At 39.5% G+C, this 14,407-nt stretch overlaps 1 protein-coding gene across 1 annotated transcript in view; it reads right to left on the bottom strand.

Annotated features, from left to right (window-relative positions):
* ERI3 (ERI1 exoribonuclease family member 3) overlaps window positions 1-14,407 on the bottom strand; it is a 3,093,638-nt gene that overhangs the window by 657,361 nt on the left and 2,421,870 nt on the right. The window lies entirely within an intron of this gene.

Raw genomic sequence — 14,407 nt, 5'->3', positions numbered from 1 at the left:
AGCTGCTCTTTAGAGATACAAGGTGGAGAACAAGTGGTAGGCATGTTTTGGGGTATACATGGCGGCGACAGTGGGGGAGAAGTTTTCACTGAAGCTGTCCTCTAGCATGCTGGCTATTTCTACTGGTTCAGTACATGTGGTACCATGCGTCTACTTTAAATAATAGAATTACCACTTCGTCGAATTGCAGAAGCTCGAGACCATGTTGCCAAAACCTTAATTCAGCGAACTCCCGGAACATTGTATTTTGCCGCTGGGAAACTAACCACTTGGCAAACTTTGCCCTTATCTCAACTGTAGTGCAGTCTCGGAGTTGGTATATTTAGCTGGGGGTTAGGTTAGGGGGGGCAAAGCCCCCCACCCACTTTGGTGGGTTTAATTTGCTTCAGTTTGTATTTCGATTATTGGTGGCCAAGTGGTTAGTTTTCCCAGTGGCAAAATACAATGTTCCGGGAGTTTGCTGAATTAATTTTTTGGAAACATGGCCTCGATGATCTGCGATTTGACAAAGTGGTAATTCAATTACTTAAAGCAGATCCTGTACCATTCACTACCTGTCCAGTGCAAATCTGGGTTTTCCTTTAAGGTTCTGCATGTACCTGAAGAAGGCTTTATGGTTATTAGCTAGAGATGCTAATCTAGATTCATAGTCAGCTTTAGAGGACTTTACAAGATGTCTTATTTGGTTGTTCAAGCTGAGAAGTGTGTGCTTCCAATTCGGAGAGCTTTCCTTCTTGCTCTTAGCCAGCAATTTCTTCCTCTTATCATATGACCTGTTTATGGCGGATGTACATCAGGCAGGCTTGGTTTTTCTTGAGGATCTTGCTTTGGTCCTATCAGGAACAGGTGAGTCAGTACAATTGTATACATATTTATACAACGCACTGGTGTATATCCCAGTATACGTGGCCTTGCCATCACTGGGGACATAAACTTTGAAGCTATTAATGCCTTCTCATAAGAGGCTGCAGTTGGCTGATTTTGCTTGAATTTCTCTGTTGCCCCTTGTAAAATCCTGCATTTTTAACATTAAAAAAAAAAACAAAGATTCTCTTTTCTCCACTGCTTTACCTGCACTACACTGATGTACTGTGTAATCTTGAGAACACAAGTCTCATCCACATTAGCAGTACATCAGTAAACAAGGAAGAATGTGGAAGAAGACTGAAGTGCCATTATACAAAGACATTATTTAACAAAGGTAAGCAATTTCTTTTTTAAATAATGTCATTGTATAAAAGCAATAATTTACTCCTGTTTGTGGGTATATCAGGATTTACCCACAGTTGGCTTTGTTTAATCAACCCACACCAACCATGAGTAAATCCTAATATACCCACACACAATCATGGATTATTACTTAATTGTATTACTGTGAGCTTGACATTCCCTGCCCTTTTACAATCATCTTCCACTGTTTATCTATGCATGTATGCAAATACCTATGTATAAATGTATGGATGTATTGAATGGAGTGCAAGGAAGAAAAACTCCATAAAGTAATTATATTACAACAAAAGTTGTACAACAATATTACATTAAACATGAAACCTTATCCCTAACAGCTAGCTTGTTCCTTCTGCTCTGTAATGCCCTTATAGCATGGGGACAGAATTATCCATTCAGCTTTATGTAGTCCTGCTGCTGCCATGGCATAGGGCTTTTCCATCAACACAGCAGATTTTTCCCTTGTTAAAAGTCTGCAGTCTTGGATGGAACTCCACTTTTAAGTTTTAGGATGATCTTCAGCATCGTCTCACCATACCACCACTACACTCAAATTCTGTTCTTTTAATTTCCTCCCACAGGTACACAACCAGCACTGCGAATAAATAAAGGTAACGATATGATAAAATGTGTCCTTCATAGAGTAGTGACATTTTTCTTCACCTCACTTCCTTACCACGTATATTTCTGCTCCAGAAAAACAGAAGTTTGTATTGGCCTGCATAAGGCAGACGTTCTGAAACATACATGTCACAAAATGGCTTTTTATTTATTAAGATACTAGTTGTACCTGGCCACGCATTGCTGTGGCTCAGTCTGGTTAAATGGAAAAGAAAGAAAAGAGAAAGTGCACATTTCTAATATGTTTAATTTCACAATGCTTGTGGGTATACAATATTTTTTGTTGTTCCATTGTTTGTGCAGATATACAGATTGTCTGGTTTGCCGACTCTAGAACACGCAACATATAATTGTCCATGCGAGAAGCAATCCGTGTGTAGATCTAAACCGCACAATTCTAAAGATTGGCCCTGAGCTTTGTTGATGGTGATTGCAAATGCCAATCGAATTGGGAATTGCAATCTCTTAAACTGAAATGGCATATCCGTTGGAATTATAGGAATGCGAGGAATGAGGACATCTTCACCTTTGAAAGGTCCTGTCAAGATTGTTGCTTCTATGACGTTGCTCATTAATTTTTTTACTGCAAGCCACGTGCCGTTGCAAAGCTTTGGCTGGTTGATATTTCGCAACATAATTGGCACGCCGATTTTCAATTGCAGTATGTGCTGTGGCATCCCTGGCAGATTAAGTGAATTCAAAAATTCTGTTGGATAATTAACCAATACATCTGCTTCCACAACAGTGTCGACGGACTTGTATGTGACTGCCTCGCTTTGAATGTTAGACTGAATAATATTGTTAAGTCCGTAGACATCTTTCTTCTTGGCCGCAAGAATAGCTCGTTCAGTCAGCCAATCATGATTCTTATAATTGGTTTGAATATTGGGAAATACTTTTTCAACCAATTCTTCTTTTGACGTCACTAAATTGCAGAAGTTATGAGACAATGAAATTCGTCCTGAGGTCAGATCGACCGGCAACTTTCCGTTCCCAATTTCCAGCAATTGACGTGAGAATATCTCAGCTGATCGATCGTTTTGCAGCTGGACATGCATATTTGTAGTTAATTTTAACGTCTTTACGTGTCGCCACAAAGTAGAGTATTTCAGGTAAGCATTTATTTCGTCCGCTGGTGTAGATCGAGGAAGTACAGGTAATGTTTGCCTGAAATCTCCTGCAAGCAATATTAATGCGTTCCCAAATGGTCTGATGTTTCCACGCAAATCTTGCAATGATTGATCAAGAGTCTCGAGCGATTTTTTGTGCGCCATTGTGCATTCATCCCAAACAATAAGTTTGCATTTCTGCAATACTTTTCCCATGAAGGATGCTTTGGAAATGTTGCACGTGGGAGTTTCAATTAATTGCATGTTCAATGGCAATTTCAAAGCGGAATGAGCAGTTCTTCCACCTGGTAGCAATGTCGCAGCTATTCCGGATGACGCAAGAGCTAAAGCTATGCCATTTTGGGATCGAATTGCTGCCAGAATCAATGTATTTAGGAACCAGTTCCTCCTGGCGCATCTAAGAAGAAGATTTCTCCAACCCCGTTATTGACAGTTTGCATTATTTGATCGTAAATGCCTTTTTGCTCAAGCGTTAGCTTAGGAATATTTGATTGCACATACGACAAAAGATCACCCATGTTGTAATTTTGTTCACGACGCAATTCTACATCGAACAAAGCAGCAGCAGATTGATTCGGTGATGGCATTCCCAATTGATTGAGAACTTTGTTCGCGATTTCTAAGCACAAATCTTCAATCATTATCAACGCTTCGTTGTAGATTTCTGCTGTGAAATCCATGTTCATATTTGAATTTTCCATGGGTATTCGATGGAAAATATCTTCAGCCATGTGCGATTTACATTTCTCCCATAACTCTGTTGGAGATGGAGAGCAGGCGGTCAAAATGATTGCAAACAATGCACGAATTTGATTTGGATATGACGTATTGCACGCGTCATTAATGCATACATCCCAGTGTCGGTCGTTCTCCAATAAATTCAGAGCTTGACATGCACTGCAGAAAGTGGCATGTGTAACGCCATTGACAATTCTCAATTGCTGGAAAGACGTTGGACCGGGCACATTTACCAACAGCATGCAAAGAAAGAAGCATTCATCTTGATTGGGATGCACGGTGTACAGTCTGCCTATCGTAGTTTCTTTGAATATGCCAGGCTGTCCGTCGACTCGCTCTCCTCGTTTGCGTCATTCAAATGATTTTCTACTCGCATTCCATGTGTAATACGTAGGCACTTCCGAATACAGCAGTGTTTTCGCAAACACGTCATTTTGACATAACGTGAAGAAAGCAGTTAACGTTGTAGCTGGTGGATTCAGGGCTATCTGTTGCACATTTGCAGCTGTGAAATAAACGCGTTGTCCATTTTCTAGATGTACTGCTAAGTGAACAACAGCTGGATTTCGTTCATGTATGGGAAATGAAAGAATTCGCTATACAGCTTCATTGCTGCTTATGTATCTTCCAGCCTGATACTGTGCGATTTCATCGATATGTATGACCGCATTCCTATCATTTCTTTTTGGTTGCACGCCAAAAACTGCCATGTCGCTGCCTTTTTTCATGTACTTACAAATGTATTTGATCGATTTAATGGAGTTACAGCATTCCACGTTTATGTTTGCTTTGTATGTTTTTGATAGCAAAGCGAATATGGAACAACCCACCAGTTATCTATTTTGATGTCACCGTTTCGCATTTGTATGGTTGCTAATTTACCATCTTCTGATGATCTTCTTCTGTATAAAGGATATCCATTGTTTCCTGTAACTGTGTTGGATACTAATGCTCGAGGATATCTCTTAGAGCATTTTCCGTCTATCATGCATGGTGAATTTGGATTCAGTGTACCGCAAGGTCCATGTATCATATTTTTCGTCACAACTTCATGCAAATCCTTAGCAACGTCGGCATCGGGTATTTCAGTGCATATTACATCGTTAATTTCGTTTGAAGTGATTTTGTTATAGAGCCAGATTAGTATATGTGCGTGTGGCAATTCTCTCTTTTGCCATTCCACTGAGTACATCCAGCAGTGCACAGAACCAAACACTTCATGTTTTACCATGAAATCCATCAGCGATTTCAGCTTCTGTCTGAAAACACATGCTGTGATGTCATGCCTATCCACTGGCGATTGCCCAGGAAGTAAGAGCTGTTGTATATCGTCCCAAGCTGGATTGCATGTGAATGTAATGAATAGTTCTGGATGCCCATAGTGACGAACATATGCAATTGCATGTTGAGCGTAGTCATGCATATGACGTGGACTGCCTGTATATGAAGATGGCAAAATCGTTAGTCTTCCGTTAGTTGTATTACCGTCATTTACAACTGCATCTCGCAAATGAACGTATTCTTCAGAGCGAAGCTTGGTCTGATTTAAACGGATGAATATCAAACGTTCTGTTTCGATTTTTGCATACATATCTACGATGTATTGGTGAAACAATTGACAGCATTTCAAAATGTGATTGTCTTTATTCTCTCGAATCATTAATTGGTATGAATAATGCGCTGCATTTCATATTTGTTTCTTCACCACTGACTGGTTTTATCATCTTAACGTTGAAGTGATATCCATCGGCACCATCTCAAAAAATGATTGGATATTGCAGGGCATCGTAGCATCGATGAGTTTCTGCAACTGTTGTCAATTGATCGTTTCTCCAATGAAGAACAATATCTCTAGGTTGGAATTGATCTCAGACTATAACAATTGCCACTTCGTCTATAGTTGGAGCATTGAATCTTTGCACATGTTCTCCAGCAGGCATTTTGTCAGCATGAATAACAATCTTGTGTGTATCAGATGGCATCATGTCAATTGCTGTTTTGAAGAAACACACTAAATTGTTTTTTTCGTGAAGAAGCTCTTGCAGTTGGGAAACGATGGACCTTTGTATGCTGGTAGAAATTCCGCAGCATGCATTCAATTCATCATTGCCATCACCGTTAAAATACATTTGTAGGAATTTATGTTGACCATCTGGGAATGGAAGCAGGGAGCCGGCTTTATGATAAATTTGTCCTTTCACTTTGAAAGTTGGCATGAATTGAGCTGTTACGATTTCTGCGCCGAACAACGTCATTTGGAAGCATGAGTTGTATTTCCTGATGTTAGATAGGAAATGCTTTGATTCGGCGGTATATCCGGCAAGCAAAGTTTTTAATGGCTCTGGCGGCTCTTCAAGTTGAGGCAGTTTAATTTTTCCGGCGGCGAAACACATTCCTTTCGTTTCTCCATTAAATTTCAGAGCCTTGCAATAAGGACACACTTCAGTCATAGTGCCGATGAGAACATGCCGGCTCAAACTATAATCATCAGCTGGGTTGTACCGGAATGCAAGGCGATTGTAATTGCATGATTGCTGAGCACGGAGTTGTGTTTGACGCTGATCTGCTGTTTCCTGTTGACGTCTTTCAGCCACTCTCAGCCTGTCACATTCATTCTGTTGAGAACGAAGCAGATCTGAAGCTGCAGAACGCGATCGCCATGCTCGCAATCGTGCATCCTCAAGTCTGGCTGCACGTCGCTCTGCTGCTTCCTCGGCACATATTTGAGCCATTCTTTGTCTGTTTCGCTCGTTCGCTGATGCCCGTTCTTCCTCAGTTTGATTTGCAATTACTCGTCGCACTGCTTCCGCTGCGCTAGTACGACGACCTAAGTTTGATCTTCTGCGAGGCATTATTTGGATGAACTAAAGCAGATCGATTGCACTGAAAAAGAAGAAAGTTATAACAAAAACATATAGAATTTCATATTTGTATACAAATATATAGAATCCATAGTAGGTATATAAAAACACACGCATATTCAAATGCAACGTGTGACATCTAAATAATAGTAGGTATACAAAAACATGCACATATTCTAATGCAACACTGTGTGAAAATTTCAAAGCAATCGGTGAAGAATTTTCGGAGATTTAAGATTTTGAACAAATGAACATTTACATTTTTATTTATATAGATTTTTACCGTGAAGGTCCGACTGGACCATGGAGGCCCAAGAAGAAAAGCACCATAATGTACACCAAATAAAATATAAGCAATTGAAGAAATTACATTCCAAATGCAAATATCAGCTTCTGTCTGAAAACACATGCTGTGATGTCATGCATATCCACATGGGGAGATTTCTTTCCCAGAGTAAAACAGTTACTGCTCATGATTTTATACAAGTATAATTATATAGTCATTGACTATCAAATGCTGACAAACATTTTTAGCATGATGCTGGTTAACTGAATATCCTGATATGGGCTAAGACCAAACTGCATACACAATATGTACATATACTGTACACTTAGTGCAGCAGGACACCTAGAGAGCAATCAATTTTCTTAGGGAAGTTTGATTTTATATGTAGTGGAATAGATGTGACAAGATCAGCAATTCCAAACAGGAAACTAGAGTGTGAATACAGATTTAGCTTGACATATGATTCGGTCCCTATTAAATGTGCAAGCAAAACATTTTTAATTTTTCTGCAGCGGGTTAACACTATGTAAAGAATACAGAATAGTAGAAAACAACAAATAATATTTTATTGATAGTTGGGGGTGGGGCTGGTCATAGGTTATAGCCTAAATAGTTAAACTACAGCTCCCACCATAAGTAAATATAAGAATTGGTCACAAACCCACAATTATGTATTGCTCTAATAAAGCAACATTAACTTTAAAAACAAACCACTACTTTTATTACATAAAGCCACTCTATAATGTATGCTCCATTCCATGTTCACCACTCTGCAATAAAGAGATTCATTAGAGAAGGTAGTGATACTTACTAAATGTGCACATGTTGAAGATGGTGGTGCATCGACAGTTGCTGTTTGTCTTTCGGCTTTTCCTGGTAAGGGGTCGCCACAGCGGAACTCCGGTCCGCTAATGATTGGCAGTAGATTTTTATGAAACGCCGAGGTGCCAGCTTGACACCCAACCTTCAACGAAGGCACGCCCATTTACGCATGCATGTCTTTCGAACGCTACCCAACCGCGGGGAGGACATGCAGACTCCACACAGAAGGCATTCGCAAACCCAGCTGAGAATCGAACGGGAGAACCTCTTGCTGTGAAGTAACAACGCTACAGCCATACCACTGCGGCATTCCCACCGCCGTGCATCGACAGTACAATGATGAAATATAATTGCCGCCTCTGCAATGTGGCATAAAATGAAATTCAGAATATACGAAATTAATTTGCAAATAGTATTGAAGTACATGAATTTATCTGAATAAATGTAACTATTTGAAAGTGGAAATGAATTATTAGAAATAATGTACATTAGTTTTACTGCTTAATGTCAAGAACACTGTTGAATGCAACTTCTGATACTGCAGTAACAGCAGTGATGTGTGTGTTTTGGTGCAGCCACCAAAGCTATAGACATGGAAGAGCGGGATTTACTTCTTAAAAAGTGTGTGGTACACTGCACAGCGGGATTTACTTCTTAAAAAGTGTGTGGTACACTGCAGAGGGAGATAATACTATCTGGGCACTAATTAATTACTTGGGAGGGCTCATATGCATACTAGTGAGGATTGTATTACAGTTAATTCCAATTTTTCACCTTTTCGCACAAACTGATACTCTACAATGCAGCCTACAAAATAATTGTTTAGTACATCTAAGAATCACAGGTCTATATTAAAAGACCGAAGAGGTGTTTCATCGAACACCTCTTGGTCGACACATAAAAAGCGAATGCACTAAAGCGTGAATGCTCAAAGCAGCAATTTCTTCCCCTGGGAAAGAAAGCACTAGCGCGCGCGCACACGCGCACACACACACACACACACACACACACACACACACACACACACACACTTTCAAACATAACAATGTGGGGGGGATGTGCCCTCCACACCCCCTAACTAAATATACCAACTCCCAGATCACTCTACAGTGAGGAAAGGGGCAAACACATGGGGAGATTTCTTTCCCAGGGAACGAAATCGCTGTTTTGAGTGTTCGAGCTTTAGTGCGTTCGTTCTTTATGTGTCGACCAAGAGGTGTTCGATGAAACACCTCTTCGGTCTTTTAATATAGACCCACGAATCACAATTAACTGGTGTCCAGAAGCTACTTGCTAGAGTTCTGAAGTGAACCTCATTCTGGCAGGATCCTAATTCAATTTACTAGATGCAGGTATCTGTCACTGTGTTTCACTGGGAAGATTGTAGAACTAAAGCAGCTAGAAATGTAGTTCTAAAAATGAGTGGTCACAGTATGTGGCCTTTTACACACGTTTCATGGATGATGTTTTTATATTGTGGATGGGCACCATTGAGTCCTTAAATCAGTTTATTTTTTATCTTGAACATTCCACTGATTTTTTTAAGGTTCATTATGAACCATTCTACACAGAGATTGAGTTTTTGGATACTTTATTAACACAGAAATATATAGGTGTCATTCATTCCCAAGTCCATAGGAAACCTTGTTGGAAAAATGGGTTGTTGGCTAAAGATAGCATGCACTCAGGGTTTGTTTATCAAAATATTGTGAAGGGACAATCTTTACATCTGTCTAGGCTTTGTACAGAAGACAGAGTTTTGCAGGAAGAACTTAACACTTTCAGCACTAGACTCATGGCCAGGGGTTATAAAGAGAAGGAAATTGAGGATACATTACAGGATGTGGCTGAACTCAGATCAACAGAGGCAGCACCCTGGTTTTCCAGTAAGGGTGTAATAAGGCTAGATACAGTCGACAAAATAGAAGGAATTCTAATAATAACAGAAAGAGCAAGGTACCTTTAATGATTACGTATAGTAGTGACATACGATGGGTACAGGATGTGATTAAAACCATTTGGAGAATCTTAAGAACAGATGATTCACTGAAATAATTAGTTGGTGAACATCCTGATTTTGTTTTTAAGAGAAATAAAAATCTAAAGCAGATTTTATGTGATAAACAACCTAAAGAGAGTAATAGATTTACTAAGATTGGGACCTTTCCTTGTCTAAGGTGTAAGGCCTGCACATCAATCAGTAGGAAAACCCACTTTATACATCCCCTTACTGGTAAACAGTATGGACCTAACACCATGATCACCTGTATATCCACTGATATTGTGTATAAAGCCACCTGTACCTGCTGTCCCTCATTTTATGTAGGGAAAACCAATTGCAGGTTGAAGGATAGAATTTTGAGACATCTGTCAGCCATTAGACTTAAGGATAAACAAAATGCTCTTTCAGTACATGTAGAGAAATTTCCAGGGCATCAATTCCTATTCCAAGCATTACAGAAAATAATTAAGGATAGCAGGAACAACGAGGTCTCTGGTTATACAGAGTATTGTGAAACCAGATGGATCACAGAACTTGGGGCACACAGATATCCAGGACTCAATGGTGTGGTGCATTTAAAAACTGTTTTGAATAGGTGTAGACCTTACATTCCAAAGTATTAATTGTTTTATTGATGGTCTCTTTTGACTGGAGCAATTTAGTTTAAAAATAATTGTATGTTGTTAGTTATTGTATGTCTGAGGAAGGGTCTGACCACCTGAAAATGCTAACATTCTTTGTGTTATATTAAATAATTTTTATTATTTTTACTGCCTGGTGGTCTGTGGATTTTTTTACGATTTCTGTCTTTCTGGTAGGACTACAGACCTTCATCACCTGTCACCTTTTGGATTTACTTTATTAACTTCTTCTAGAAAGTTATTTAAGCAATGGATGAGGGCAGATCAGTACACACTGCATATCTAGACTCCCAAACTTAGTTGACAACTATCCCAGTTAAATGCTAATCCCTATGTAACTCACTGGATAGCAAACTGGCTCATAAACAGATCTCAGGAAATTAGGGTGGGTGACTCTACCTCCTCTTCCAAGAAAACTGTCACTAGTGGTGTATCCCAGGGTTTAGCACTTATACAACTCTTCTATGGCATTTACTTCACCAAGGTCAAAGCTGCTATTTATGGTTTATGGCTGATACTTCGCAGATGACTGCAAACTGTGCCATAATAAACTCCCCAGAGGACACCAAGATCCTCCAAAGGGCCTTTCCCAAACCAATAGTGTGTGCCAAAATCATGAACTAAAACCGAATGCCAAGAAATATATAATAGTATCTATCAGTAAGCAAGAAGTCTACTGTAACTATAACATTGACGACACACTCCTGAAAAGTGATCCAATTAGCTCGGGACCTGGAAACCTATGTGGAGACAATGAACTGTCTTACAATCACCATGTATCCACTATTGTAAGAGTGTGCTTTTTCACTACACAGCTTATTACTAAGGATATGTCTTCCAGGTCCAGGGATGTGATCATTCACACTCATTGAGCTGATCATTGAGTATAATTCCTCCCTTTGGGAGTTGCCTGTGCAAACATCTGACACAATTCAAATGCCCACAGTGCTTTCTTATGAAAATCAAGGGACTGAATCATAAAGCATATGCTAATGATCTCAAGACCTTGTCCCTCTTTTTAGCATCATACTAAAGGGCAATCTCGGCCTCAGCCTCATGTACACAGCCTCAACAGACCATATTCTGTCAGACCTACTGCACATTCACATGTCCAATGGGGACAGAAACATCCTCTCAAGAGATCTAAATCTCTTTTGCAATATAAATAGAACATGTTGAAGGTATAGATTTGCATCACAGAGAATACCACTTCTGTAGAATCATCTTCCTTGCCACATAAAGCAAATTACTTCTCTTACACAATTCAAACACAATTTGAATGAATGGATAGTGCAGCGGTTAGCATTGTCGCCTCACAGCAAGAGGTTCTCCAGTTCGATTCTCGGCTGGAGTGCCTTCTGTGCAGAGTCTGCATGTCCTCCCCATGGTCGAATGAATTTAAAGACATGCAGGTAGGTGCATGTGTGTGTGGGTGTGTCTTCTTTGAAGGCTGGGTACCAAGCTGGCAACTCAACACCGTAAATGTTCACTGCCAATCATTAGCAGACCGGAGTTCCGTTGTGGCGACCCCTAACCAGGGAAAGCCGAAAGAAGAAGGAGGATGGGTAATCGCAAATTCACCAGTGGTTAACACCTTTGTCCCTCATAGACAGGGGCAACATCTCTGGGTTATTTGTACTTATAAGGGCTAAAACTGTCATGGGAATGTATGACTAGGCTTCTAAAATCCTCACAGAGTAATACCCTAATAGGTGCCTATGAACTTATGAAGCTGTTAACACCGCATGCCATTGCTAGATCCAAGGAAGAGTTCTACATTAAGTTCTACAAACTATTCTTGAAGAGGGAATAAGTAAGACATTTCAGACGAGAGCAAAAAAAAAATGTACCAAAAGTTATAAATTATGTGCATGTTTGAAACGGGTTATATATTAGAAGATCTACTTTTTGGAAAGCTGAACTTCACATGGTCAAGACCATATGATCGACTTTTCAAAAAAGTCAGTGTTTCTACTGAGATGACGAAACAGTGGAGATCAGGGAATTTGCCCTTTTCACCACTGTAGTGCGATCTCTGAGTTGGAATATATAATTTAAATGGGGTGTGGGAGAGCAGGGAGGCTTGCCCCTCTGCAAAAACACATACTTTTGGGGGGTTTTATACCATTTGACTTTTCAGAAAGTCAATCATATAGTCTCGAACATATAAAGTTCTACTTTCTGCAAAGCCAACCTTCTGATACAAACCTGTGTGTGCGTGTGTGTGTCTGTGATACAGTAGGACAGAATAAAAGTGGCACAACACATATATTATAACAGAAAGCAAATGATTACTTGGAGGAATCAACAAATGCAAAGATAACAACATACACTGAAGAAACAGCTTAGCAAGAGCTTTCTTTCAGTCTGGAGAAAAAGTTGACACACCTCTGCGGTAAAGTGCATTTTTTAATGGAATGCAAGGAATACATTCTCTATGAAGAAAATATATCTAGAATCTAAAAAATAACTCAGAAATGCATGGGAGAAACACATCAGAATTTTAATGGAAGAATGGGAAATGTAGACAGCTAATGAGAACTTGTCCAAGGGACATAGCAAATGTTTAACCAGGTAGGAATTTTTTTTTTAAATACAAAGTGGCTTCAAGAATGTTAGCAAATTGGGTCTTGCAACATTCTTCCTTAGACATCAAGAGTAGAATATTGTATTTGCAGTGAAGTGTAGTACAGTCAAGCTGGGATTAAATGTGGGCCAAAACGGGGCTGTAGGAACTCCAGAGTGAGATGGGAAAATAACTCAGAGAATGGTAATGCCTGCCTGCATTCAAAAGCTCCTCTGGAGTGAACATAAAGTAAGTTGATGTTAGACAAGAACAGGAAGGTTGTATAACCACAGTAGGTTAAGAATGATAAGTGTGTGTGGTAGCTTAAAGCTAGTTTCTATATGCAAGATTCTTGTGCAGGCAAAACTGGCTGCATTTAATTTAATCAATGGACAGCAGTCCATCTCTAATGGCAGGGAAGAAAGTATACAAATGTCAGACCAAATGGCTGACTATTCAGTTAAGAGGAGCTGGAACGTTTATGGTCAGCAGATGTCCAACTCTGGTGGGAAGAAGATGATGTTAGGTACTGAGCCTTAGGTTTCATGACTTCTTTCTCACAAATTAATAAAAAATGATTATGCTCAAAAGCATTAGATTATTTATGAATCTACTGTAATCATTTGTGTGTGTGAGACTGAGAAAAGAGTCCTGCATCCTAAAGCTAAGTGCCTATCATTATGTGTGTGTGTGTGTGTATACGGCTGCATCTGGCAAAATTATACTTTCTGTTCAAAATTGTGTAGATGTAAAAAATATATATACTCCGAGAAGCACTACAGTCGTCTTGCAGTACATATAGACTCTTGTATACATTTCTTAACCATTTCAGTCTCTGTTAGTGTTCTCATCATTCTACTACACCAGTCAGTTTTATGTTAACCGTGTCTGCATTTGTTTAATCCTACAGCGGTTATTAAAGCTTCTTGGCAGCTGACTAGTTTTTAAAAGTACCCAAAGAAGGACATTTGATGGGGTACATTTGTCATTAACCTTCAAAAAAAGACAAGGTGCATATATTTGAACATACATACAGTAACACCAAACAGCTACACAGGTAACTTGTTTTCCTATGGGTTTCTCACTTTTGCACTGTGCCTATTATAGAATTTTTCACCAGGTAAAACTACTCATAAGGGAAAAACTTCCCCAATCACAGCTACACGTTTAGGACAAGGTTTAGAATAAGCCTCTGAATACAGACATGTTCAGTTACAATGATCAAAAGTCTGCAGTCCACAGCTGCCATACAATGAACAAAAAAGCTAAGTTGAACTATGTAGTACAGTTTAACGGAATACAAGTGGTAAACACACATTTTCAGTGAAAACAAAAGCAAAAATCGAACAAGTCTCGATGCAGTTTAAATAAAACTCAGAAATATGCAGCCTGCCAATTTCAGTGCAGTTTGAATAATACGACGACGTGCAGTCTGTTATGCTACTTCTATATCTACACCTCGTTTGCATTTTGGGAGATTTAACAAGGATAAATGTCACTGCTTAAGGGAGGG

This window comes from Protopterus annectens, chromosome 10.part0 (assembly GCF_019279795.1).
Source record: "Protopterus annectens isolate FY-2018-M chromosome 10.part0, PAN1.0, whole genome shotgun sequence".
Lineage (NCBI taxonomy): Eukaryota > Metazoa > Chordata > Ceratodontiformes > Protopteridae > Protopterus > Protopterus annectens.
Note: the sequence above shows the minus strand (reverse complement) of the source record. Positions and strands in the feature narration are given on the sequence as shown.